At 48.2% G+C, this 26,123-nt stretch overlaps 1 long non-coding RNA gene across 1 annotated transcript; it reads left to right on the forward strand.

Annotated features, from left to right (window-relative positions):
- Positions 1 to 1,897: 1,897 nt before the first annotated feature.
- Positions 1,898 to 24,936, forward strand: LOC130368193 (uncharacterized). The gene is made up of 3 exons (XR_008892340.1): positions 1,898 to 2,130; positions 24,361 to 24,525; positions 24,628 to 24,936. It is a non-coding gene; the product is annotated as an uncharacterized LOC130368193 (long non-coding RNA).
- Positions 24,937 to 26,123: the final 1,187 nt, after the last annotated feature.

A 26,123-nucleotide genomic window follows, 5' to 3' on the forward strand; every position in this document is an offset into this window, starting at 1 on the left:
AGCCCCCATAGTGCCAGAACAATGGTCCCCCGACACATGTGACCCCATTTTGGAAACTACACCCCTCACATAATGTAATAAGGGGTACATTGAGAATTTACGCCCCACAGGTGTCTGACAGATTTTTGGAACAGTGGTCCGTAAAAATGAAAAATTACATTTTTCATTTGCACAGCCCACTGTTCCAAAGATCTGTGGGGTGTAAATACTCACTGCACCCCTTATTAAATTCTGTGAGGGGTGTAGTTTCCAAAATGGGGTCACATGTGGGGGGGTCCACTGTTCTGGCACCACGGGGGGCTTTGTAAACGCACATGGCCCTGACCATTCCAAACTAATTCTCTTTCCAAAAGCTCAATGGCGCTCCTCCTCTTCTGAGCATTGTAGTTCGCCAGAACTTTCACAGAAAGAAAGCCGTTCACTGCGGCATCTTGGTCATTAGATCGGTCAGCCTGGTCCCAGCCGGAGTGGTTGTGGTGCAAAACTGTGCAGCTAGGAAAAAACCGCCAGTAAGTGCCCGCTGCATTCACCAGCACAGAAAGCCATATATGCCAGCGGAAAGCCGCCACATAAATGCTGCACGTGCTGTATGCCGCAACTATGCAAATATATCTAGCACAGCCTGCAGCCTGTTCACACCTATTGTGAAAACATTTATTTCAGCTGGGATTACACTTGGCGTGTTTGTCATAAAAAACACCATGCTCGCTGCGGGCACATGTTAGGTTGGAATCAATAGGGTAATATGAAACACCAGACACTAATGGGGGTTTCTTCATCCTTTTATGGTGTTTTTAGGCTATCAAATCTGTGGGATGCCGAGAGCATGTTTTTTTTTTTTTTTTGGGGGGGGGGGGGGGGGGGTATTTTCTCACAATTTTTTTTTATAGAAATCCTTCAGTCAAATGATGAAAGAATCACATGACTTGTAATGAGAAAAGCCAGAGGGGAAAAAAACACCAAAGAAAAAACACTTCCTGTAATAATAATAATAATAATGATGATGATGATGATGATGATGATGATAATAATAATACACATTGGGACAGATGTATGAAAACCTGTGCAGAGGTCAAGTGGACCAATTGCCCATAGCAACCAATCAGATCGCTTCTTTCACTTTTCAGAGACCTTTTAAAAAATGAAAGAAACTACCTGATTGGTTGCTATGGGCAACTGGTCCACTTTCCCTCTTCCCTGGTTTTGATAAATCTCTAAGACCCCCCCCCCCAGTGCTTTTAGCAAAAATAACACAAAGATAGCTGAGAAAAGAAATGAGGGGGAAGATTTTGATGTTTGTTTTTTTTTGCAAAAAAAAGAAAAAAACATCAAACAAGAATTGTGTTTGTTCCTAGACTTGGGCTGTGATTAAAAACAACATATAAATGGTGTTTTTCAAAGCCCACATTGCTTTATTTCTGGTCCCTTTTCCCCTCTTTCGACAGACGTCTGTCCAGCTATTGCAAAGCTACAACTCCCAGCATGCCCTGACAGCCGAAGGCTGAGAGTTGTAGTTTTGCAACAGGTGGGCAGCCACAGGGGATCGGTGTTGCAGTATGTCAATCTAGGGCCATGGTGTCTGATCTGGAACTGGCAGCAGGAGCCACGACCACTTTAAATCAATGGCTGCTGGGACGTCTGACTAGTGACATCCTTCGCTCCAGACCGCAACGTCAGGGACGTCACTCGTCAGACGTCCCGGCGGCCAGCGCTGCTCATTGAGCCTACCGGAGTAGCATTGATCTATGTAAGAAACCTATGGGCCCAGGCTGTTGGGGCCACCAAATGATATTACATATACAGAATGTCTGGTTAGGAGAAACAAATATAACGCACCCACAGGGAGTGGCGCCATTTTAATAAAAATTGTCAAAAACCTTAGATAACAGTCATACAGAATATATTAGAAAGCTTTTTTTGATTTTCAGCCAATCAGAGAGCAGCACTACTGAAATAGAACTCCCAGGAGGTAACAGCGTGTCACACATGTGATGTCATAACCATTGTCCACCAAAGAGCAGCACTGAGCAGAAATAACACTGCTCCTGTTCATTCTCCATCAGTGAGGGGCCGGTGCTGGACACTGTGTAGGGACGCGGGAATGCAAAGTCATACACATGACTGTGACTGGTAAGTGTTACATTGTTGTGTCCAAAAGATCTTTAGTGCAGTTCCATGTGTATTTCTATGATAAACATGTAAATAAGTTATCTTTTTTTTCTTATCTTAGATGCACTATTTCCAGGACATGGAGTAGCATTTCTGGACCTACAGCAAGACGTTGGATGAAGGCATAGCCCCAGAAATAACACTGGTCCTGTTCATCAGTGAGGGGCCGGTGCTGGACACTGTGTAGGGACACGGGAATGCAAAGTCATGCACATGACTGTGACTGGTAAGTGTTAAATTGTTTTGTCCAAAAGGTCTTTATTGCAGTTCCATGTGTATTTCTATGATAAACATGTAAATAATCTATCTTTTTTGTCCCCTATCTTAGATGCACTATTTCCAGGACATGGAGTAGCATTTCGGGACCTACAGCAAGACGTTGGATGAAGGCACAGGCCTAGGAATCATGCACATACACAGAAACATTTGCCCAAATTATAGAGGTAACCTCCTTTAGTATGCCCAGAGGAAGGGCCATACAGTAGCCATGGATTCCCTACAGGTTTCCTCCCCTCTGGAGGTTTTTCCTGTCCTGAGTATTAGTTACTGTACGCTCTTTGTGAGTGATGGGAGGTTACAAAAAGTCCCCTACACACACATTTTAATAAATAATAAATAAAGTTCCCCTTTTTTTAAACTGTTCTTTGACTTGTTCGACTCATTTATTTATTTCTGTGTGTGAAAATAGAGTTAGCAAAACATGGATGACCAAAGCTGCTCTCCCGCACGATCTGCATAATGCAGTGCGGAGAGAGGCAACTGGTGCTGGGTGGTTCAGTTTATGAGGCAAACGTAGAACACCCAGCAAGTTCCATGCACAAGCCTTTTTCTGATGAATGGGACTCATGCAGGGAACTTGCTAGGGGTCATACGGTTGCAAAGGATCAACTTTTGGGTACATGAACTGTCCCTTAAAGGGGTACTCCGCCTCTAGATATCTTATCCCCTATGTAAAGGATAGGGGATAAGATGTCTGATCAAGGGGATCCTGCTGCTGGGACCCCAGCAATCTCCATGCAGCAACCAAAATTCTAAATAGTATGTTTAGATCACTGGTTCCTGTGGTGGGATTCGTGACATCATGCCACACCTTCTTGTGATATCACACCACCTCCCATAGACATAAATGGAAAGGGCGTGGCGGGAGGTCACGACCCGCACCACGAGAACCCAGAGTTCTAAATATATTATTTGGAACGCCGGGTGCTGCATGAAGATTGCGGGGGTCCCAGTGATCAGTCATCTTTTGTCCTATCCTTAAGGTAGGGGATAAGACATCTAGGGGCGGAGTACCACTTTAAGGAATTAGAGAGTGTAGGCATGCCTTACAAGCAGGTAGAAAAAGAACAGCTGGGAGAAATGACAGGACACAAAGCAATGTTTGGCTGGGACCGATTTTGGGTGTGTTCTGGCCAATTAAAGGAGAACTATGGCAAAAATTAACTTATCCCCTATCCATGGGTTATGGGATAAGTAGCTGATCGTGGGGGGTCCCCCTGCAATACCTGGGATGAGACCCGTCGCTCAGTGAGAAGCGCGCGCTGCAGACGTCAAATCTCAATTTCCCTGGACCCCCCCCTTCCTTCATGTCCACCACAGACGCCCCCAGACTGCTGTCTCTTACAGAGTTTTATGCCCAGAAATGGTTGGCTACTCACTTTGTCAGTAGATTCTCATCCTAAATATGAAGACAATCGGGGAAATGTACCTGTGGAGAGGAAATGTTGTCCAGTTGCTCTTAGCAACCAATCAGATCACTTCTTTTATTTTTCAGAGGTCTTCTCAAGAATGAAAGAAGCAATCTGATTGGTTGCTATGGGCAACCTGATGAAAACATTTTTTTTTTCTTTAACAACTACAGTACTACAACTCCCATTGTAGTGTGTCTGTTCAACCTGTGCCTCCTCCAACCCTGACCCTTAGGGGGGCACAGACTGGCCACACTGGGGGTTGTAGTACTTTCATTTTTACAGTTCCCCTATAACTCTGCAGCTTCGGTAGAAGTATGAGGCTCAGCCTTAGAGTCAGTGTATCTGGCTGCTCCGGTGTTCTTCTATTTTACAGCCTGGACCCTTGACTAGGGGATATTATAGCTGCTAAAACCTACCATCCACCAACCCCCAAAAGCCCCCTTTGTAACGAGGAATCCCTTACCTTAAACATGACAGACACAGTGTTGGTGGTAACAAGGCCACAGCAGCCCCTTTATTAAATATCAAACAATAAATAACAATAAAACATTGTAAGGCAACCTTGTATGAACATCATACATAACATTGAATAAAACATTCTTTTTTTTTTCAAAGTAAAGTTTTATTAAGGTTTTCAACATACAAGGTAAAATGAAAATTACAACATGAGAAGTGTCTACACTGGTCAGGCAACAAAGCCCACATGGCTCAAGTAAACAAGGAGTTTGGGTCACTCAGCGAAGTTAAACATTACAGCAGTCCGAGCCTCACATCATAAATGAACTCCAGAGAACAGAGGTTGTGAGTAGCTAACAGGATTCAGAACTACGTATAAATTCGATAACTATAGCGAAAATTCAAACATCGCCAGTAGTGAAGCAGCGAACCAGGGCAGACAAAGGAAACACAATAGCGGTAGAGGGAACTGGAAGATAGGAGAGGAGGGAGAGAGAGGAAAAGATACAGGGGGGGATAGAGGAAGGAGGGGGGGGGTGTAGAAAAATCGAAGAGGGGGAGATAGGATGCAGCAGACTTAGTGTAATATGGCAGAGAGTCTTACCTGTTCGGACTGAACCTCTCCACCTGTCTAAGCAGTAAACAGCAACTGTGGGTGAGCTATTGCGGAGTTGGACAGAGGGGGATGAGCGTGCGTGGTGACAGATCCAGGTTATCATCAGTGAACTCCTGAAAGGCAACATAGGATAGCCAAGGCGACCAAACAGCATGGTATTTATCGAACTGTCGGGTAGAGTCTGCCCGGAGTTCTTCCATCCTACAAGTATAGGTAACTTCCCTCAGCCATGAGGAGTAGGTCGGGGGTAGTGGAGATTTCCAAAGGCGAGGGATCACAGCTCTAGCCGAGATAAGTAAATAGTGTGCTAAAGTGGCTGACAGACGGGGGCATGTGTTAGGGAATATGGACAGGAGGATAGGTCGTGGGTCCTTATCGATGGAAAGGGTCGTCAGCCTATTTACGGTAGATAAAACTTGTGTCCAAAACGTATTCAATGTCGGGCATGTCACCCAGATATGGGACATTGTCCCTTTTGAGCGTCCGCACCTCCAACATGCATCAGAAGCCTGTGGGAACATCTGCGCCAAAAGAGACGGCACTCTGTACCATCTCGTGATGATTTTATAGTTAGTTTCTTGTGCCTTGCATGAGATACTAGATTTGTGACAATGTAGCAGGGCACGAGACCAGTCATTGTCAGGAATAGAACATTGTAGTTCCCTTTCCCATGCCACTCGATAGGGCAGGGGAATTTCAGAGCGTTCCCCTATGATCAGGGCATAGAGAGTTCCGATTGCATGGGGGACAGGAGCGGAGGCCGCACAAAGGGTTTCAAAGGGGGTCAGTTGTCTATGAAGACGGAGTGCGGCTTTGTTGGTGTTATAGAAGTGTAGAAGTTGACTATATTGGAACCTATGTATAGTTGAAGGCTGAGTTCCACCCAAAAGGTCGGAGAGGGATTTCAAGCCTGTGGGTTGCAGTAAGGAAGAGAATAGGACATAATCAGACTTTTTACGCGTTAAGAAAGTGGCAGAAGTCTGCGCTGGCGGGAAGAGCACATTGCCAAACAGGGGCATAAGGGGGGCCATCCGGGAAATAGTGAGATGTATTTTTCAGGTAGGACTGATGTGCTCGCAGTATTGAATGTGTTACCGGGGGTAAATGGTCAGGTGGGTGCAAGGGGGCGGGCAGTCTTTTGGTCCACAAGGTAGACCTAGCATCCATACCACAGAGATTTCTTTCAAAGACAACCCATTGCTTAGCAGTCTGACTGTGGTAGCAGTCTAGCATTCTGGCTAATATGATCGCCTTGTAATACGATAGGCAGTCTGGCAGTGCGAGGCCACCCTCCCTCTTGCGTCTATAAAGCACCTTCCCTGCCAAGCGGGGATGTTTCTTACTCCAAACAAAGTGAGACTGCATTGCAGAGAGGTCCTTAAAGAAAGAACAGGGGATATGACAGGGGATACAGGCAAAGAGATAGAGTAAGCGGGGTAGGATGTTCATTTAAAAAATATTTACCCTGCCAATCCTTGAGAAGTTTTTATTGTCCCATTTCGACAAGTCAGTTCTCAGGGTGTGGAACAATGGGGGAAAATTTAATTGAAAAGTGCTAGCCAGATCACTAGGGACTAGGATCCCAAGATATTTCAGTGATGACCTCTGCCATTTAAAAGGGTAAGTGGAAGAAATGTGAGTGATCATTTGGGAGGGCAGTGTGATATTCAAAGCTTCGCTTTTGGATGGGTTCAGTTTATAGTTACTATAAGCCGAATATTGTGCTATGGTGGAGAGGAGGGAAGGGAGGGTAGTGAGCGGGGAGGAGAGAAATAGAAGGATATCGTCAGCGAACGCTGAGCATTTGCAACTGCACGAGGGAGAGGAGAGGCCTCTTATATCTGGATTCGAGCGTATTGCATTGAGCAAATGCTCCATGCATAGGACATAAAGGATAGGTGATAATGGGCAGCCTTGCCTCGTACCGTTGCGAATGCTAAAGGGAGCCGACAGCTGTCCATTGATTCTGATTCTAGCCTGGGGTGAGGAATACAGCGCCATGATTCTGGCAAACATATGGGGGCCCAAACCTATTTGTCTCAGAGTCGATCCCAAAAATTCCCAGTCCACCCAGTCAAAGGCCTTCTCCGCGTCCAGAGAGAGCAAGAATAGGGGAGAAGCGTGTAATCGAGCACAATGCACTGCAGAGAATGCTCATAGAGTATTATCTCTTGCCTCCCTTCCGCGGACGAAGCCCACCTGATCCGGGTGGATGAGGGAGCTCATGTAGGGTGCCAATCTATTTGCTATTAATTTCGCGAATAATTGCCAATATTCACCACACCGTTGGTAGACAGGTGGAGGGTCCAGCCCATCAGTCAGGCAAGTGTCCAAGGATTCAAGTCTGCGTATAGAAGAGAGCACAAGTAAGTGGGGAGGAAGGGAAAAGGGAGGAAAGCAAGGGAAGAGAAGCTTCTGCACAGACACAGAAGCAAAGGGACTAAAGGAATAGACCATAAGGGTCAGAGGTACCAACGGAACCAGTCCGATGTACATACTAGTGGGGTAACGTGGTAGACAAGCCAGAAAGGACAGCATTTAGTGGTCCTGGGTTGGACTTATGAGTAACAGGTCAGAGCTTCATCCCCGCTTAAGGGGATGAGGCGAGTATGAAACGGGCTAAGTGAGACAACAGTAGCAACTAAATTAGGGGAACAATGGTAGTTGGTAGGTTATGGGCATTATGTAAGCAGGTAGTAAATTATATTTAGGAAGAGTGGGTACCATGGGAGCAAAGGAGACATAAAATAAACAAGTTAAGAATATAAGACTAACAGGCCAGGAAACAGTGACCATATGAGGACAAGCTATAAAAGACAAGAAATATCAGTAATCTATCTGCGGTGACATAATGCAACCACATTTGACAGTGTTAAACTACATATGAGGTAATACACTAATATCTCAGATAGGCAGCTCAGGTTTTACGTTTCGATCTTTGCTGCAGCGGGACACTTGTGGTGACCTCGGATGGACGGTCTCTCGGAGATCGATCAGGACGGTTTTGCGGTGCAGCAGGAAGGGGAGATAAGAACAAGGCTTCCCACTCAGGCAGACTGACATGGGGGATACGGAAGGCTTCAAGGAAGGCAGGCAAATCTTCCGGTCTCTTGAGCGTAGAGATATTGGATCCATACTTTGCAATCAGAGAGAAGGGGAAGCCCCATCTGTAAACAATTTTAGCATTTTGTAACAGAGTCAGCAACGGTTTCAAGGAGGCTCTCAAACAGAGGGTCCGTAGAGAAAGATCTGGGTATATCTGTATAGGGGAACCATTATAGGAAAGGTTTTTAACCTGTCTAGCACCTCTCAGGATTGCCTCTTTCTGGAGAAAATGATGCACTCTGCAGACAACATCACGGGGCTTTTTCGGATCAGGATGTTTCGCTCTGAGAGCCCTGTGAGCACGATCCAGTTCTATGTTCGAATACGGCGGTTTCTTTAGTAGTTCATTAAAGAGACGTTGCAATGTATCTGGCAAGTTCTGAGGTAGAACTGTTTCCGGAAGGCCCTTGATCCTAAGATTATTGCGCCGATTCCTATTATCAAGATCGTCCAAGTGATCAATTGTGTGGATTTGCTGTAATGTCAATTTCTCTGTGGCTTCCTGTAGTTTCTGGAGGTGGGTTGTAGTAGTAGAGCAAAAATCCTCCAGTCTCTGGACCTTCTTATGTAAGTTAGACACCTCAGCCTTAACGGGTTCCAGGTCACGGTTCCAAGCAAGTTTGAGATCGGTCGCCAGCGTTGCCAAGTCAGCTTTAGTGGGGATCAGGGTCAAGAGTGCTTGCAATTCAGGGTGTCCCTGCAATGTCGAGAGCGCCATCTCAGGAGTAAGTGGAAAGGTAGGAGGCGGCACATGTGACTGAAGCGTGGCAGTTATGGCTGGCATCTGCTGTCTAGAGGGTGCAGACCTATGAGGGGCATCCTCCGTTGGAGTATGAGAGTCCTCAGAGGATGAATGGTCACGGGAACGGCGTTTATTATGTCTCACTTTCATCGGGGTCTTGAATAATTTTTTCTTTGCAGGGGGACTTTTACCCCAGTACTCAGGGGCGTCACTATCCACAGATGAGTCTTGAGAGTCTCTATCAGAGTTGGAGCCATCAGAGTACATTTCATTGGCCCAGTCAGTTATGTCGCATGCCGGAGGGCCAGGAACCTTTTCTGGGAGCACAGGTAGCTGGGGTGGCGCAGCCGCTCCGCGTACAGGTGGTGTACGTAAAGTCCCTTGCGATTTATGTCGTTTCTCAACCAGCCTCCAATCGCCATCTTTTGACTGCTGGGCATTCCCCGAGTCCTGGCAGGTAGGTAATAAAGGTGTCATAGATGCAGGATTTGTATACTGGATCTCACGTGAAACGTGTTGGCCAGTGGCAGGAGACGGCAAGGATGGCGAGGGGCCAGCAGCCTGTGGATTCATTGCGGCAGGACCGGCAGCCATGGAGGAGGCTATTGTGTCGGGTGATGTATTATTGGGAGTTGGGGACTCAGGCTGCAAGCCCTGGCGAAATTCAGGTGCAGGAAGTACCTGATGTTCAGGTTATGGCATCAAGCTGTGGTCAGGAGCCGGGGAGGCAGGTATTGCAGACTGCCCTTCTGGTTTGTCATCAGTAGACTGTGAGGATCCCATCCCTATCTGTGTCACATAGAGGTTGGTGGATATAGGCTGTATGGCAGGGCCTAGCTTCTTAGCGGGTTGATGCCCGGGCATTGGTGGTCTGACAGAGGCAGATAAGCACTCAGGTAGGGATGTGGAGGTAAGTGGGGAAGGAGTCTCTAAGTTAAGTGCAGTTCCGCACCAGTAGGTGACCGGGTGCTGGACGGCACAGGTCTGTGCCGGACGCTGTGGCGCAGCAGGAGATGGCAGCAGTGGAGGCCGTGAGGTAGCCGAGCACTGGTGCTGGAGGGAGGCGGCGGCACTTACTTTCAGTATCGCGCACGGCGCGTTGTCAAAGCCCGGAGCAGAGTCCTGTGTATTGTCGCCGGTCTCTCTCTGTCTGCAGGCCGTGTGAGTTGCACTGTCAGCGGGGTCACTTGCTGCAGACGCCGCGTGGAGCGCCTGCTCACTCCTTCTCCCCGCCTCGCACTGCTGTTGTTGGGGAATGGCGTCTGAAGGCCGCACCACAGGTTGGTCGGTCCGATCGGATGGCTGAGATGCGAAATAGCGGGCGATACCGCTCAGAGGAGGCACAGTGGGTGCAGGTTGCTTCTTCTTCCGTTTGGCAAGAGATCTACCACCCATAACCTTCAGATTAGCCCGTTTTCAGTCCAGTCCGGCGGGAGCTCTCACACCATGCTTCCTCTCTCTAGCGAGTCCAGTCACGCCCTGAATAAAACATTCTTAACATAAGTTAACCAATTAACATGTCCCTAACACAGGAGGAGGACCTGAAGGCACTGTTACCGAGCCCAAGCTAGAATGGGGCCTCACTTGCTCCTAGCCGTTAGCGCCTGCACAGGAGCACCATTTTGTGAGGCCCCCCAACAATCCTGGGAACCCATGTTCCCTTGCAGAATTTTCCATCGGGCTGGGACCGCTCCCAGCCCACCTCCACACTGTATCCCATCACCTCCATGCCATCCACTTGTACCTCCAGGTCTCTCTCCTGCCACCGCCACAATGGCGACAAGTGACTCCTCACTTGTCCCCGTTCCACCACAGACTAAGTGCTCGCTCCACCACCTCCCGAATCTCAAAGATCCACAGATCCATACCAAAAATATTCAGATGAACGCCATCATCATCCAAGAACTCCGAAGAGCTCCCCTCCAATTCTCTATGACGCACCACCAGGCCCCCATTACGGGCCACGAATTTGCCCACCACCTTATTGAGTTTAATCCGTGCTCTATTAATGGCAACCACAGACCTGGCCTGCCTCCATTTCCTCCTGGCCACCATTTCAGACCACACGATGATCAGGCCTGGAAAGGACGACCACAATCGCATCAAGTCCAGCTTGATGTCCCAGGTCAGATCCCGGGATCTCCTCACACCCAAATCATTCCCTCCTAGGTGTATGACAAGGTCGTTGGGGGCTCTGTCCAAGTGTACAAAAAACTGAACCCTGGCCAACAATTCCGCATTCCGCTCTTCCCCAACCAGTGGACCTGACCTGCCGAACTCGTCAAGCCCAACTGCTGGCCCGCTGGACGAACACCAGCCCGCACCCCACCCCTCACCACATAGGAGTGGCCGATAATCCACACAAGTCCCGGGCCGCCACCTGAAAGACAAAAAACAATAACAAAATACAAACCGCACTCCCCCAACACACAACAATCACAGCAAATGAGGACGAACATACAACTGAAACCTCTCTGACTCCCACTTCCCAATCCGCCTAATGATCTCGGGTCCCAAGCCCCAACGAGACGCCTCGGTAGCCGCCCCAATGCGGAACGCATGCGAGCTATAATCCCGTGCCACAAAACCCACCACCGCCAAACACATCCCAAAAAAAACCACGAATTGAAAACGCAATAAAAAACTCCCGTCTGCGTGTACCAATAAAGGACCCACAACCCCCACCCTCACCTCCAAAAAAGCCGCATAGCAAAAAACGGACACATAGCCGAGGCCCCGTAAGGCCGCCAAACGCACAGTAACCCCACGACCCTCCTGATCCGTTTTGGAACGGCGCAGCAAAGAACGCAAAACCCCACCTTCCAAACTAACATCCGAAATGCCCCAAAAAGCACCAAAACAAACGCCAATCATAACAAACAACGCTCGTAATCCGAAATAGAAATCCCATCCAACGCCGTCCCCAACCGACACAAAAGCGGAAAAGTCACCGGACGCCTTGAATCCCTGGACACCGCCCCCCTCCGAAACCCCCGCAGTGCCTAACGCACCAAAAACGACTTAGAGACGTCCGGCAAACCACGAACTTTGAACCAGAACGCAAAAGACGACATCCGACGGCCAATCCCCGCCGGAGACACGTCCTCGCAAAACGGCCTACCAACATAATACAATAGGGCCGCCTCCCAATCTGCAGGGGCGCCCATAAACGACAACTGTCCCAGTAGCGTCTCCCAGTCCGACCACCAGCGTCGATAAGAAGCCCAAGTAGCCTGGCTTACTGACCGACAGACTAAAGCGAGCGCCAACTCTAAACCAGATGCCATTCCGGACACGGAAGGCCGGTCACCTCGGCCTCCGGCGCCAGTTCCCGGAAACGGTCCCACTGTAAGCGAGAGAGAGCGTCAGCCACCGAATTATCCACCCCCGGCACATGCAACGCCACCACCTGAGAATTAAGCTCTAGCACCCTCAACACTAATCGCCTCAGCAACGTGACCACTGGCGGAGAACTCGCCGTCTGGTTGTTGATAGCCAAAACCACCCCAGGTTGTCACAATGGAAGCACACATTCCTATTGCGAAACAGCTCCCCCCATACAAACACTGCAACCACGATCGGCAACAATTCCAGGAATGCAAGGTTCCTAGTCAGCCCAGTCTCCCGTCATACCTCCACACACCACTGACCCTGAAGGTAAGCCCCAAACCCGCAGGCCCCAGCCGCATCGGTATACAGATCCAGGTCAACGCTCGATACCGGCCTCCCCATCACCACAGAGCGCCCATTATACCGACCCAAAAAATCCTGCCACACCCTCAGGTCCTCACGCAACCCCACCGGCAACCGCACATAGTGATTAGGCCGAGAAACACCCACCGTGACCGCCGCGAGACGTCTGCAAAAAACCCTCCCCATAGGCATGATCCGGCACGCAAAATTGAGACGCCCCAGCAAAGACTGGACCTCCCGCAGCTGCAGCTTCCGAACCCGACACGCCCTCGCCACCTCCTCCCTCAGATCGCCCAGCTTATCTTCTGGCAGCCGGCACTCCATGGCCACAGTGTCGATCACTATGCCCAAAAACTTCACCGACGTAGACGGGCCCTCAGTCTTGTCAGGCGCCAACGGAACGCCAAACCAGCCCGACACCCTCTCCATTTCCTGTAGTAAAATAGCACACACCCTAGACCCCGCCGGGCCCAAAAACAGGAAGTCATCAAGGTAGTGCAAAACCGAATCCAAACCCGACTCTACCCGCACCACCCACTCCAAAAAGGAGCTAAACTGCTCAAAAAACGCACATGAAACTGAGCAGCCCATGGGCAAACACATGTCTACAAAAAAACGCCCTCCCAAACAGCACCCCAATAACGCAAAACTGTCCGGGTGTACCGGCAACAGACGAAAAGCGGCCTCAATGTCCGTCTTGGCCAACAAGGCCCCCTGGCCGTACCTCCGGACCCACGCCAATGCCGCATCAAAAGAAGTATAAGTCACAGCACAGATAGCTGGGTCAATGCCGTCATTCACCGACCCTCCAGAAGGATGTGAAAGGTGGTGAAACAGGCGGAACTTATTAGGCCCACCAACGGAGGCGAGTCAAAAGGACCAGCCATCCGACCCAAAGACACCTCTTTCATCAGTTTCTCCTCCACCAAATCTGGCCGGACAAGAGCCGAGACCAAATTCCTAACCTCCCCATTCCCATCCAGAACCCCCTCAAAGGTGATACGGAATCCGTCCGTAAACCCCGCCCTCAAAAATTCCGCCGCCGCCCTATTTGGGTACTTGGCGAGGAAAGGCTCCATCCTTGCCACCTGCACCGGGGTCGCCCCTCTTCGCATCAACCTCCCCCAATTTGCCTTTACCTCGCCAGAAACAGCACGACAGCCCGTGGCCACCCACTCCGCACCCGGAGCATTCGTGCTTAAAACGGCACTCTGCTCCGAACTTGCAATTCCCTTTATTGAATTGCCAGCAAACACCCTGACCCCGGCCCTGCACCTCCGGCGCTGTCCCGAAAGGACTGCAGGCCACCCCCACTGCGTGGAGCCGCCATAAGCCGCATCCACAGCCCTATGTCCTTATGGTCCCACCTCAAATCATGACGCACCGCCATCCGCTGCCTAAACTGTTCATCGTACCAAAGCCACGCCGAACCCCCATACACCCAATACGCCTCCCCAACAGCTTCCAAATAACAAAAGAGACCAGAGCAATGCTCCGGCGACTTTTCTCCCACAACGCTGGCCAAAATAGCGAACGCCTGAAGCCAGTTGGAGAAGGTCCGCGGTATCAGCCGATACCGCCGGCGCTCCTCCTCCTCAACCTTCTCCATACGCTTCGACTCATCCGGCCTAACCCTGTCCAGATTAAATTTTTCAAGCAGGAGTAGCGAAAAAATATCCACATACTCCCGCTTCCAAATCCTTTCCCGCACCTCAGCCTTAAGGTGCACGCCCAAGGGGCCCTCGAAACACACGTACACCTCCCCCTGAGCAGAAGCAGCCAAACGAACCCCCCCACCGGATCCCGACGCCCCCACCACCTGGGGTGAGCTCGCCCGAGCAACCCCAGGACCCCGACTATATCCACCAGCCCCTTGGACAAAGTCGCTGCGCCCCACACAGGTACCGGCGACCCACCCGCAGACAACCCGCTACTGCGCAGCAACGCTTGCAACCCATCTACGAAATATTGCAAACCCTCCAACCCCCCCACCCCCCCTGAACCCGCAGCAGTGGAGACAGTGGTGTACTCACCCGACCTTACCGGCTCTGGACCAGCGGCCGTAACTCCAGCTGCGGGACGGCTCCGGACATCACGGACTCGGCTACCATCGACGACAGGAGGCTGGACCCGAAGAACCCCCTCCGTGCGGAATGCAGCAACACCAGTCAAATCACCCCCAACAGCGGCATCATAGTAACATAGTAACATAGTTAGTATGTTCGAAAAAAGACATATGTCCATCAAGTTCAACCAGGGAATTAAGGGGTAGGGGTGTGGCGCGATATTGGGGAAGGGATGGGATTTTATATTTCTTCATAAGCATTAATGTTATTTTGTTCCAGGAATGTATCTAATCCTGTTTTAAAGCTGTTAATTTTTCCTGCTGTGACCAGTTCCTGAGGTAGACTGTTCCATAAGTTCACAGTTCTCATGGTAAAGAAGGCGTGTCGCCCCTTGAGACTAAAGTTTTTCTTCTCCAGACGGAGGGAGTGCCCCCTCGTCCTTTGGGGGGGTTTAACCTGGAACAGTTTTTCTCCATATTTTTTGTATGGGCCATTAATATTCTTATATACGTTTATCATATCCCCCCTTAAACGTCTCTTCTCAAGACTAAACAATTGTAACTCCTTTAATCGCTCCTCATAGCTAAGATGTTCCATGCCCCATATTAGTTTATTTGCGCGTCTCTGCACCCTTTCCAGCTCCACAGTGTCCCTTTTATGTACAGGCGACCAAAACTGAACAGCATACTCCAGGTGAGGCCGTACCAATGCTTTATAAAGGGGGAGTATTATGTCCCTGTCCCTTGAGTCCATGCCTCTTTTGATACATGACAATATCCTGCTGGCTTTGGAAGCAGCAGCCTGACATTGCATGCTATTCTGTAGTCTGTGATCTACAAGTACACCCAGATCCTTCTCTACCAGTGACTCTGCCAGTTTAATCCCCCCCTAAGACATATGACGCATGCAGGTTATTAGTACCCAGATTCATAACTTTACATTTATCCACATTGAACCTCATTTGCCAAGTGGATGCCCAGACACTTAGTCTATCCAAGTCATCTTGTAACTTATGCACATCCTCTATAGACTGTACCGTGCTACAAAGCTTGGTGTCATCTGCAAAGATAGAAACAGAGCTGTTAATACCATCCTCTATATCATTGATAAATAAATTAAACAACAGCGGTCCCAGTACTGAACCTTGGGGTACACCACTAATAACCGTGAACCAATCAGAGTACGAATTATTGACCACCACTCTCTGGGTACGATCCATGAGCCAGTGTTCAATCCAGTTACAAACTAAAATTTTCAAACCCAAAGACCTTAACTTACCTGTCAGACGTCTATGAGGGACAGTATCAAATGCTTTAGCAAAATCCAGAAACACTATATCCACAGCCATTCCTCTGTCAAGGCTTCTACTCACCTCTTCATAAAAGCAAATTAAATTGGTTTGACAACTTCTATCCTTAGTAAACCCATGCTGGTTATCACTTATAATACAATTATCCCCTATGTATTCCTGTATGTAATCCCTTATAAGTCCTTCAAACAATTTACCCACAATGTACGTTAAACTTACCGGTCTATAGTTTCCTGGGGAAGACCTAGAGCCCTTTTTGAAGATTGGCACCACATTCGCCTTGCGCCAGTCCCTTGGCACAATACCAGACACCAGAGATTCTCTAAATATCATGAACAGGGGTACAGATATTACTGAACTTACCTCTCTAAGAACTCTTGGGTGCAATCCATCTGGCCCTGGAGATTTGCTTACATTTATATTACTTAACTTACCTTGTACCATCTCTACATTAAGCCAGTTCAGTACATTACATGATGTGTTACCAGCACTGACCTGTCCAATGTCAGCTCCTTTTTCCATAGTGTATACAGAACTAAAGAACCCATTCAGTAGCTCCGCTTTCTCTTGATCGCCCGTGACAACCTCCCCATTATCATTATTAAGGGGTCCTACATACTATGTCCTTGATTTTTTTGTATTTATATATCTAAAAAAATATTTAGGATTAGTTTTGCTTTCTTTGGCCACCTGTCTCTCGTTTTGAATTTTTGCTGTTTTTATTACATTTTTACAGATTTTATTAAGCTCCTTGTACTGTTTAAATGTTATAGCTGACCCATCAGATTTGAATTTTTTGAAGGCAATTTTTTTGTTGTTTATTGCTCTTTTAACATCATTTGTCAGCCATGTAGGATTTAGTTTTAATCGTTTATATTTGTTCCCCTTTGGTATATATTTAGCTGTATAGTTATTTAGAGTTGATTTAAAGATGTCCCATTTACCTTCTGTATCAGTATTTGAGAACACCTCCCCCCAGTCTATGTCCTGTAGTGCAGCCCTCAGCCCAGGGAAGTTTGCCTTTTTAAAGTTATATGTTTTTGCCTTCCCCGCCTGTCTTTGTTTTCTACATTTTAAGTCAAAAGTAACTATATTGTGGTCGCTATTACCAAGGTTTTCCCGCACAGTTACATTACCAACCAGCTCTGCTTTGTTGGAAATGATCAGATTCAACAAGGCATCACTTCTTGTTGGGTCCTCCACAAACTGGCCCATAAAATTATCCTGCAATAAATTTAGAAATTGTCGCCCCTTTGTAGTTTTAGCCAACCCCGGACCCCAATCTATATCTGGATAGTTAAAATCTCCCATTATTACCACTGTACCTGCCCGGGCGGCCCTCTCTATTTGTTTATGCAGCCGACCTTCTATCTCTTCAGTGATATTAGGGGGTCTGTAGATTACACCAAATATTATTTTTTCAGTATTTCCCTCCTTTTGTAATTCTACCCACAGTGATTCCACCTCCTCAGAATCATCACACACTATGGCATCGTTCACACTGACTTTCATACCACTTCTTACATACAGACAGACTCCACCACCTTTTCTGTTCATTCTATCCTTGCGAAACAATGTAAACCCCTGCAGATTGACAGCCCAGTCATGCGAGGAGTCCAGCCATGTCTCAGAGACCCCAACTATATCAATATGTTCCTCCAGTATCAAGGCCTCAAGCTCCCCCATTTTATTTGCTAGGCTTCTGGCATTTGTGAACATACACTTTACATTTCCATCCTTTATGTTATTGGGGTTAATGGGATTCAAGAGTGTAAGTTTTATTTTCCTATGAAGCCTATTCCTATTAACTATTCTAACCCCTCCCTCCGCTCCACCCCCAGGTACATTTATAATTCCCACCTCTCTATCTACACTATCTTCCCCCTCTTTGCTGTAGGTTCCCTCCCCCCAAGTCCCTAGTTTAAACACTCCTCCACCCTTCTAGCCATCTTCTCCCCAATCAAAGCTGCACCCTCCCCATTGAGGTGCAGCCCGTCCCTACGGTAGAGCCGGTAACCGACAGCGAAGTCAGCCCAGTTCTCCATGAACCCAAACCCTTCCTTCCTACACCAGCTTCTGAGCCACTTGTTTACCTCCCTGATCTCCCGCTGCCTCTTTGGTGCGGCTCGTGGTACTGGTAGTATTTCAGAAAACACTACCTTGGAGGTCCTTGCCTTAAGCTTGCCGCCTAAGTCCTTGGAATCATTTTTAAGGACACTCCACCTACCTCTTACTTTGTCATTGGTGCCAATATGTACCATGACTGCTGGGTCCTCTCCAGCCCCGCCCAGCAACCTGTCAACCCGGTCTGCGATGTGCCGAAGAACTCCGGCCCCCGCTAACCTCCGTGCCTGCGACCCCGAGGGGAAGCAGGGGATTGGCCAACGGGTCCAGGGCAACAGCAGGACCATCAGCCAGCAGCAGCTCATCACCGCTGGCATCGCTAGGGGCGGGGCTAATTTCATTCCCCCCGTACACTGCAGCTCCCCCTGCAGCAGCAGCAGCCTGCGACAATCTAGTATGCCGCCTGCCCCCTCTAGTGGAGGAGGCCGCAGGTGCAGCATGAATCAAGGCCTGGGTGACTGCCAGGCCCGCAGGAGCCCGCCCCCCCCGACTGGGGGGCGGGGTCAGCTGGGGCACGTGTCGTCCTCCTCCCCCTGGCCTGCTCCCCCATCACCGTCACTCCCATGGAGCAGGCCGCCGCACCACGCTCCCATTGCAGTGAGCGAGGCGCGCCGCCCGCACGCCCCACGGTCCCCACTAGCGCAGCATCCGAACCGGCAGGCGTTCCCCCCCGACAGCACACCGCTGGCCGCCACGGACCTCAGGCCACCGGCAACGGCCGAAGGGCTCACCCGCCGGCGTCTAGCAGAGGGAGAGGCCGCAGGTGAAAGGCGCTCCGGAGGGCGAGAGCGCCGGCTGCTGGACCAGGGCCCGATCTCCCCCACCGACTGCGCCGCGAATCCCGGAAACTGCTCCGCGAACCACTGGGGCCCACGGAGCAGCGCCTCCTCCCTCACTCGCCTCAAGATCGCGTCCATGTCCTCCATCAGGTAGGGAGCTCTTCTCACGTTCCTCCTCGTGTCCCGACTGGCCCTAACTACCTGCCTACCTACTTATGACCCCTGTACCTAGCTCCTCCCTTTCCTCCTTGAACCTCCCGCTCTAACCCATTAACCCTTTCCTCGCTGCCTAATCCCCCTGTCATGTGCCCCTACAGTCCAATGCTTTCCCTTCCAGGGCATTCTGTTCTCCTCCACACTGGTCCCTGTGGTCCGGTCAGATGGTTCTGGACTGGGGCTGAACGGTTGCTTGAGGGATTTAGTGGCAGATTTTTTTGGGACTTCAGTTGTTGGATGACCTCTCTCTTCAGTGGCTGCTGATATTCGTAGTGCAGAATTTACAGGTGTTACGTAAAAGGGGTACTCCGGGGGGAAACATTATTTTATTTTATTTTTTTAAATCAACTGGTGCCAGAAAGTTAAACAGATTTGTAAATTACTTCTTAAAAATCTTAATCCTTACAGTACTTATCAGCTGCCGTATGCTATAGAGGAAGTTGTATAGTTCTTTTCGGTCTGACTACAGTGCTCTCTGTGAGTAGGAGCAAATCTCCATAGTAAACTTCTCCTACTCCGGACAGTTCCTGACATGGACAGAGGTGTCAGCAGAGAGCACTGTGGTCAGACTGGAAAGAAATCCAAAAAGAAAATAACTTCCTCTGTAGATTACAGCAGCTGATAAGTATTGGAAGGATTAAGATTTTTAAATAGAAATAATTTACAAATCTGGCAAATTTCCCCAACCTCAAGGTTAGTGTTTAACCACTTAAGGACCTAGGGCGTATGGATAAGCTTTGACGTCCTGGTACTTAAGGACCCAGGGCGTATCCATACGCCCGTGGGAATTTCAGTCCCCGCTGCGCGCCGGACGGGGACCGGGCCGGGGTGACTGCTGATATGAATCAGCAGGCACCCCGCACAAATGCCCAGTGGTGCATTTGTGATGACCCCCCCCACCCATCGGTGATCGGCGCAAATCGCAAGTGAATTCACACTTGCGATTTGCGCCGATTCCGGGTCATACGGGTCTATTGTGACCCGGTGACCCGAAATAGAAGGGAGATCGCGGTTGTCTAAGACACCCACGATCCCCCTGTAGGCATAGGAGTGGGGTGGCAGGGTTGCCACCCCTCCTATCCCTGCTATTGGTCTGCTATTGATCGTCAGAGGGGACGACCAATAGCAGACCGGGGGCGGGGGGGGTTAACTTTCATTTTCCCCGTCTTGTCCACCCACAATAGGCGGGGCAGAACGGGGAACCAAAGGGGACCGGGCGCCGACGTCCACTTACCCGTCACTTACTTCTGAAGAGGACGGCTCCCGGGATGGTATGGAAGCCGGTAAGTTGATCTGGAGGGCTACAGTCTGAGACTGTGGTCTCTAACTGTAGCCCTCCAGATGTTGCAAAACTACAACTCCCAGCATGCCCAGACAGCTGTTTGGGCATGCTGGAATATGTAGTTTTGCAACAGCTGGAGGGCTGCAGTTTGAGACCACTATACAGTGGTCTCTAAACTATATCCCTCCAGATCTTGCAAAACTACAACTCCTAGTATGCCCACATAGCTGTTTGTTGTCTGGGCATGCTGGAAGTTGTAGTTTTGCAACATCTGGAGGTCCACAGTTTGGAGATCACTGTGCAGTGATTTAAAAACTGTAGCTCTCCAGATGTTGCAAAACTGCAATTCCCAGCATGCCCAGAAAACAAACAGCTGTCTCGGCATGCTGGGAATTGTAGTTGGGTATCTCAAGCTGTTGCATAACTACATCTCCCAGCATGCCCTTCGGTGATTAGTACATGCTGGGAGTTGTAGTTTTGCAACAGCTGGAGGCACACTGGTTGGAAAATACTGAGTTAGGTAACATAACCTAACTGAAGGTTTTCCAACCAGTGTGCCTCCAGCTGTTGCAAAAGTACAACTCCCAGCATGCACGGTCTGTCAGTACATGCTGGGAGTTGTAGTTTTGAAATAGCTGGAGGTTTGCCCCCCATGTGAATGTACAGGGTACATTCACACGGACAGGCTTACAGTAAATTTCCTACTTAAAATTTTTCGCCGCAGCGCAAACTCCTAGCGGGAAATTAACCGTAACACGCCAGTGTGAATTTACCCTAAAAACACTACACTACACTAACACATAATAAAGGGTAAAACACTGCATATACACCCCCTTACACTGTCCCCCCCCCCCCCCCCCAATAAAAAATTAAAAACGTCTTGTACGACAGGGTTTCCAAAATGGAGCCTCCAGCTGTTGCAAAACAACAGCTCCCAGCATTTCTGGACAGCCTCTGACTGTCCAGGCATGCTTGGAGTTTAGCAAAAGCTGGAGGCACCCTGTTTAGGAATCACTGGCGTAGAATACCCCTATGTACACCCCTGTGCAATCCCTAATTTAGTCCTCAAATGCGCATGGCGCTCTCTCACTTCGGAGCCCTGTCGTATTTCAAGGAAACAGTTTAGGGCCACATATGGGGTATCTCCGTACTCGGGAGAAATTGCACTACAAATTTTTGGGGTCTTTTTTTCCCTTTACCGCTTGTGAAAATGAAAAGTTGAGGGCTACACCAGCCTGTTAGTGTAAAAAAATAAAAATGTTTACACTAACATGCTTGTGTTGCCCCATACTTTTTATTTCCACAAGCGGTAAAAGGAAAAAAAGACCCCCAAAATTTGTAATGCAATTTCTCCTGAGTAAGGAAATACCCCAGATGTGAGCGTAAAATGCTCTGTGGGCTCACAACAAGGCTCAGGAATGAGAGCGCACCATGTACATTTGAGGCCTAAATTGGTGATTTGCACAGGGGTGGCTGATTGTACAGCGGTTCTGACAAACGCAAAAAAAAAAAAAATACCCATATGTGACCCCATTTTGGAAACTACACCCCTCACCGAACGTGACAAGGGGTATAATGAGCCTGAACACCCCACAGGTGTTTGATGAATTTTCATTAAAGTTGGAAGGGAAAATGAAAAAAAAATATTTTTTTCACTAAAATGCTGGTGTTACCCTAAATTTTTCATTTTCACAAGGGAAAATAGGAAAAAAGCTTCCCCCAAATTTGTAACCCCATCTCTTCTGAGTAAGAACATACCCCATATGTGAATTTAAAGTGCTCTGCGGTCGAACTACAATGCTCCGAAGAGAAGGAGCGCCATTGGGATTTTGTAGAGAAAATTTGTCCGGAATTGAAGGCCACATGTGTTTACAAAGCCCCCATAGTGCCAGAACAATGGACCCCCGACACATGTGACCCCATTTTGGAAACTACACCCGCCACGTAATGTAATAAGGGGTACATTGAGAATTTACCCCCACAGGTGTCTGACAGATTTTTGGAACAGTGGTCCGTAAAAATGAAAAATTAAATTTTTCATTTGCACAGCCCACTGTTCCAAAGATCTGTGGGGTGTAAATACTCACTGCACCCCTTATTAAATTCTGTGAGGGGTGTAGTTTCCAAAATGGGGTCACATGTGGGGGGGTCCACTGTTCTGGTACCACGGGGGGCTTTGTAAACGCACATGGCCCTGACCATTCCAAACTAATTCTCTTTCCAAAAGCTCAATGGCGCTCCTCCTCTTCTGAGCATTGTAGTTCGCCAGAACTTTCACAGAAAGAAAGCCGTTCACTGCGGCATCTTGGTCATTAGATCGGTCAGCCTGGTCCCAGCCGGAGTGGTTGTGGTGCAAAACTGTGCAGCTAGGAAAAAACCGCCAGTAAGTGCCCGCTGCATTCACCAGCACAGAAAGCCATATATGCCAGCGGAAAGCCGCCACATAAATGCTGCACGTGCTGTATGCCGCAACTATGCAAATATATCTAACACAGCCTGCAGCCTGTTCACACCTATTGTGAAAACATTCATTTCAGCTGGGATTACACTTGGCGTGTTTGTCATAAAAAACACCATGCTCGCTGCGGGCACATGTTAGGTTGGAATCAATAGGGTAATATGAAACACCAGACACTAATGGGGGTTTCTTCATCCTTTTATGGTGTTTTTAGGCTATCAAATCTGTGGGATGCCGAGAGCATGTTTTTTTTTTTTGTTTTTTTTTTTGGGGGGGGGGGGGTATTTTCTCACAATTTTTTTTTTTAGAAATCCTTCAGTCAAATGATGAAAGAATCGCATGACTTGTAATGAGAAAAGCCAGAGGGAAAAAAAACACTAAAGAAAAAACACTTCCCATAATAATAATAATAATAATAATGATAATGATGATGATGATGATAATAATAATACACATTGGGACAGATGTATGAAAACCTGTGCAGAGGTCAAGTGGACCAGTTGCCCATAGCAACCAATCAGATCGCTTCTTTCACTTTTCAGAGGCCTTTTTAAAAATGAAAGAAACTACCTGATTGGTTGCTATGGGCAACTGGTCCACTTTCCCTCTTCCCTGGTTTTGATAAATCTCTAAGACAACCCCTCCCCCTCCCCCCCCAGTGCTTTTAGCAAAAATAACACAAAGATAGCTGAGAAAAGAAATGAGGGAGAAGATTTTGATGTTTGTTTTTTTGTGCAAAAAAAACCCAAAACATCAAACAAGAATTGTGTTTGTTCCTAGGCTCAGGCTGTGATTAAAAACAACATATAAATGGTGTTTTTCAAAGCCCACATTGCTTTATTTCTGGTGCTTTTTCCCCCCTTTCGACAGACGTCTGTCCAGCTATTGCAAAGCTACAACTCCCAGCATGCCCTGACAGCCGAAGGCTGAGAGTTGTAGTTTTGCAACAGGTGGGCAGCCACAGGGGATCGGTGTTGCAGTATGTCAATCTAGGGCCATGGTGTCTGATCTTGAACTGGCAGCAGGAGCCACGACCACTTTAAATCAATGGCTGCTGGGACGTATGACTAGTGACATCCTTCGCTCCAGACCGCAACGTCAGGGACGTCACTCGTCAGACGTCCCGGCGGCCAGTGCTGCTCATTGAGCCTACCGGAGTAGCATTGATCTATGTAAGAAACCTATGGGCCCAGGCTGTTGGGGCCACCAAATGATATTACTTATACAGAATGTCTGGTTAGGAGAAACAAATATAACACACCCACAGGGAGTGGCGCCATTTTAATAAAAATTGTCAAAAACCTTAGATAACAGTCATACAGAATATATTAGAAAGCTTTTTTGATTTTCAGCCAATCAGAGAGCAGCACTACTGAAATAGAACTCCCAGGAGGTAACAGCGTGTCACACATGTGATGTCATAACCATTGTCCACCAAAGGGCAGCACTGAGCAGAAATAACACGGCTCCTGTTCATTCTCCATCAGTGAGGGGCCGGTGCTGGACACTGTGTAGGGACGTGGGAATGCAAAGTCATACACATGACTGTGACTGGTAAGTGTTACATTGTTGTGTCCAAAAGATCTTTAGTGCAGTTCCATGTGTATTTCTATGATAAACATGTAAATAATCTATCTTTTTTTTCTTATCTTAGATGCATTATCTCCAGGACATGGAGTAGCATTTCCGGACCTACAGCAAGACGTTGGATGAAGGCATAGCCCCAGAAATAACACTGGTCCTGTTCATCAGTGAGGGGCCGGTGCTGGACACTGTGTAGGGACACGGGAATGCAAAGTCATGCACATGACTGTGACTGGTAAGTGTTACATTGTTTTGTCCAAAAGGTCTTTATTGCAGTTCCATGTGTATTTCTATGATAAACATGTAAATAATCTATCTTTTTTGTCCCCTATCTTAGATGCACTATTTCCAGGACATGGAGTAGCATTTCGGGACCTACAGCAAGACGTTGGATGAAGGCACAGGCCTAGGAATCATGCACATACACAGAAACATTTGCCCAAATTCTAGCGGTAACCTCCTTTAGTATGCCCAGAGGAAGGGCCATACAGTAGCCATGGATTCCCTACAGGTTTCCTCCCCTCTGGAGGTTTTTCCTGTCCTGAGTATTAGTTACTGTACGCTCTTTGTGAGTGATGGGAGGTTACAAAAAATCCCCTACACAAACATTTTAATAAATAATAAATAAAGTTCCCCTTTTTTTAAACTGTTCTTTGACTTGTTCGACTCATTTATTTATTTCTGTGTGTGAAAATAGAGTTAGCAAAACATGGATGACCAAAGCTGCTCTCCTGCACGATCTGCATAATGCGGTGCGGAGAGAGGTAACTGGTGCTGGCTGGTTCAGTTTATGAGGCAAACGTAGAACACCCAGCAAGTTCCATGCACAAGCCTTTTTCTGATGAATGGGACTCATGCAGGGAACTTGCTAGGGGTCATACGGTTGCAAAGGATCAACTTTTGGGTACATGAACTGTCCCTTAAAGGGGTATAGATATCTTATCCCCTATGTAAAGGATAGGGGATAAGATGTCTGATCAATGGGATCCTGCTGCTGGGACCCCAGCAATCTCCACGCAGCAACCAAAATTCTAAATAGTATGTTTAGCTCACTGGTTCCTGTGGTGGGATTCGTGACATCATGCCACACCTTCTTGTGACATCACACCACCTCCCATAGACATAAATGGAAAGGGCGTGGCGTGAGGTCACGACCCGCACCACGAGAACCCAGAGTTCTAAATATATTATTTGGAACGCCGGGTGCTGCATGAAGATTGCGGGGGTCCCAGTGATCAGTCATCTTTTGTCCTATCCTTAAGGTAGGGGATAAGATATCTAGGGGCGGAGTACCACTTTAAGGAATTAGAGAGTGTAGGCATGCCTTACAAGCAGGTAGAAAAAGAACAGCTGGGAGAAATGACAGGACACAAAGCAATATTTGGCTGGGACCGATTTTGGGTGTGTTCTGGCCAATTAAAGGAAAACTATGGCAAAAATTAACTTATCCCCTATCCATGGGTTATGGGATAAGTAGCTGATCGTGGGGGGTCCCCCTGCAATACCTGGGATGAGACCCGTCGCTCAGTGAGAAGCGCTCGCTGCAGACGTCAAATCTCAATTTCCCTGGACCCCCCCCCTTCCTTCATGTCCACCACAGACGCCCCCAGACTGCTGTCTCTTACAGAGTTTTATGCCCAGAAATGGTTGGCTACTCACTTTGTCAGTAGATTCTCATCCTAAATATGAAGACAATCGGGGAAATGTACCTGTGGAGAGGAAATGTTGTCCAGTTGCTCTTAGCAACCAATCAGATCACTTCTTTTATTTTTCAGAGGTCTTCTCAAGAATGAAAGAAGTAATCTGATTGGTTGCTATGGGCAACCTGATGAA

The sequence above is a fragment of the Hyla sarda genome, chromosome 4 (assembly GCF_029499605.1).
Source record: "Hyla sarda isolate aHylSar1 chromosome 4, aHylSar1.hap1, whole genome shotgun sequence".
Taxonomy (NCBI): domain Eukaryota; kingdom Metazoa; phylum Chordata; class Amphibia; order Anura; family Hylidae; genus Hyla; species Hyla sarda.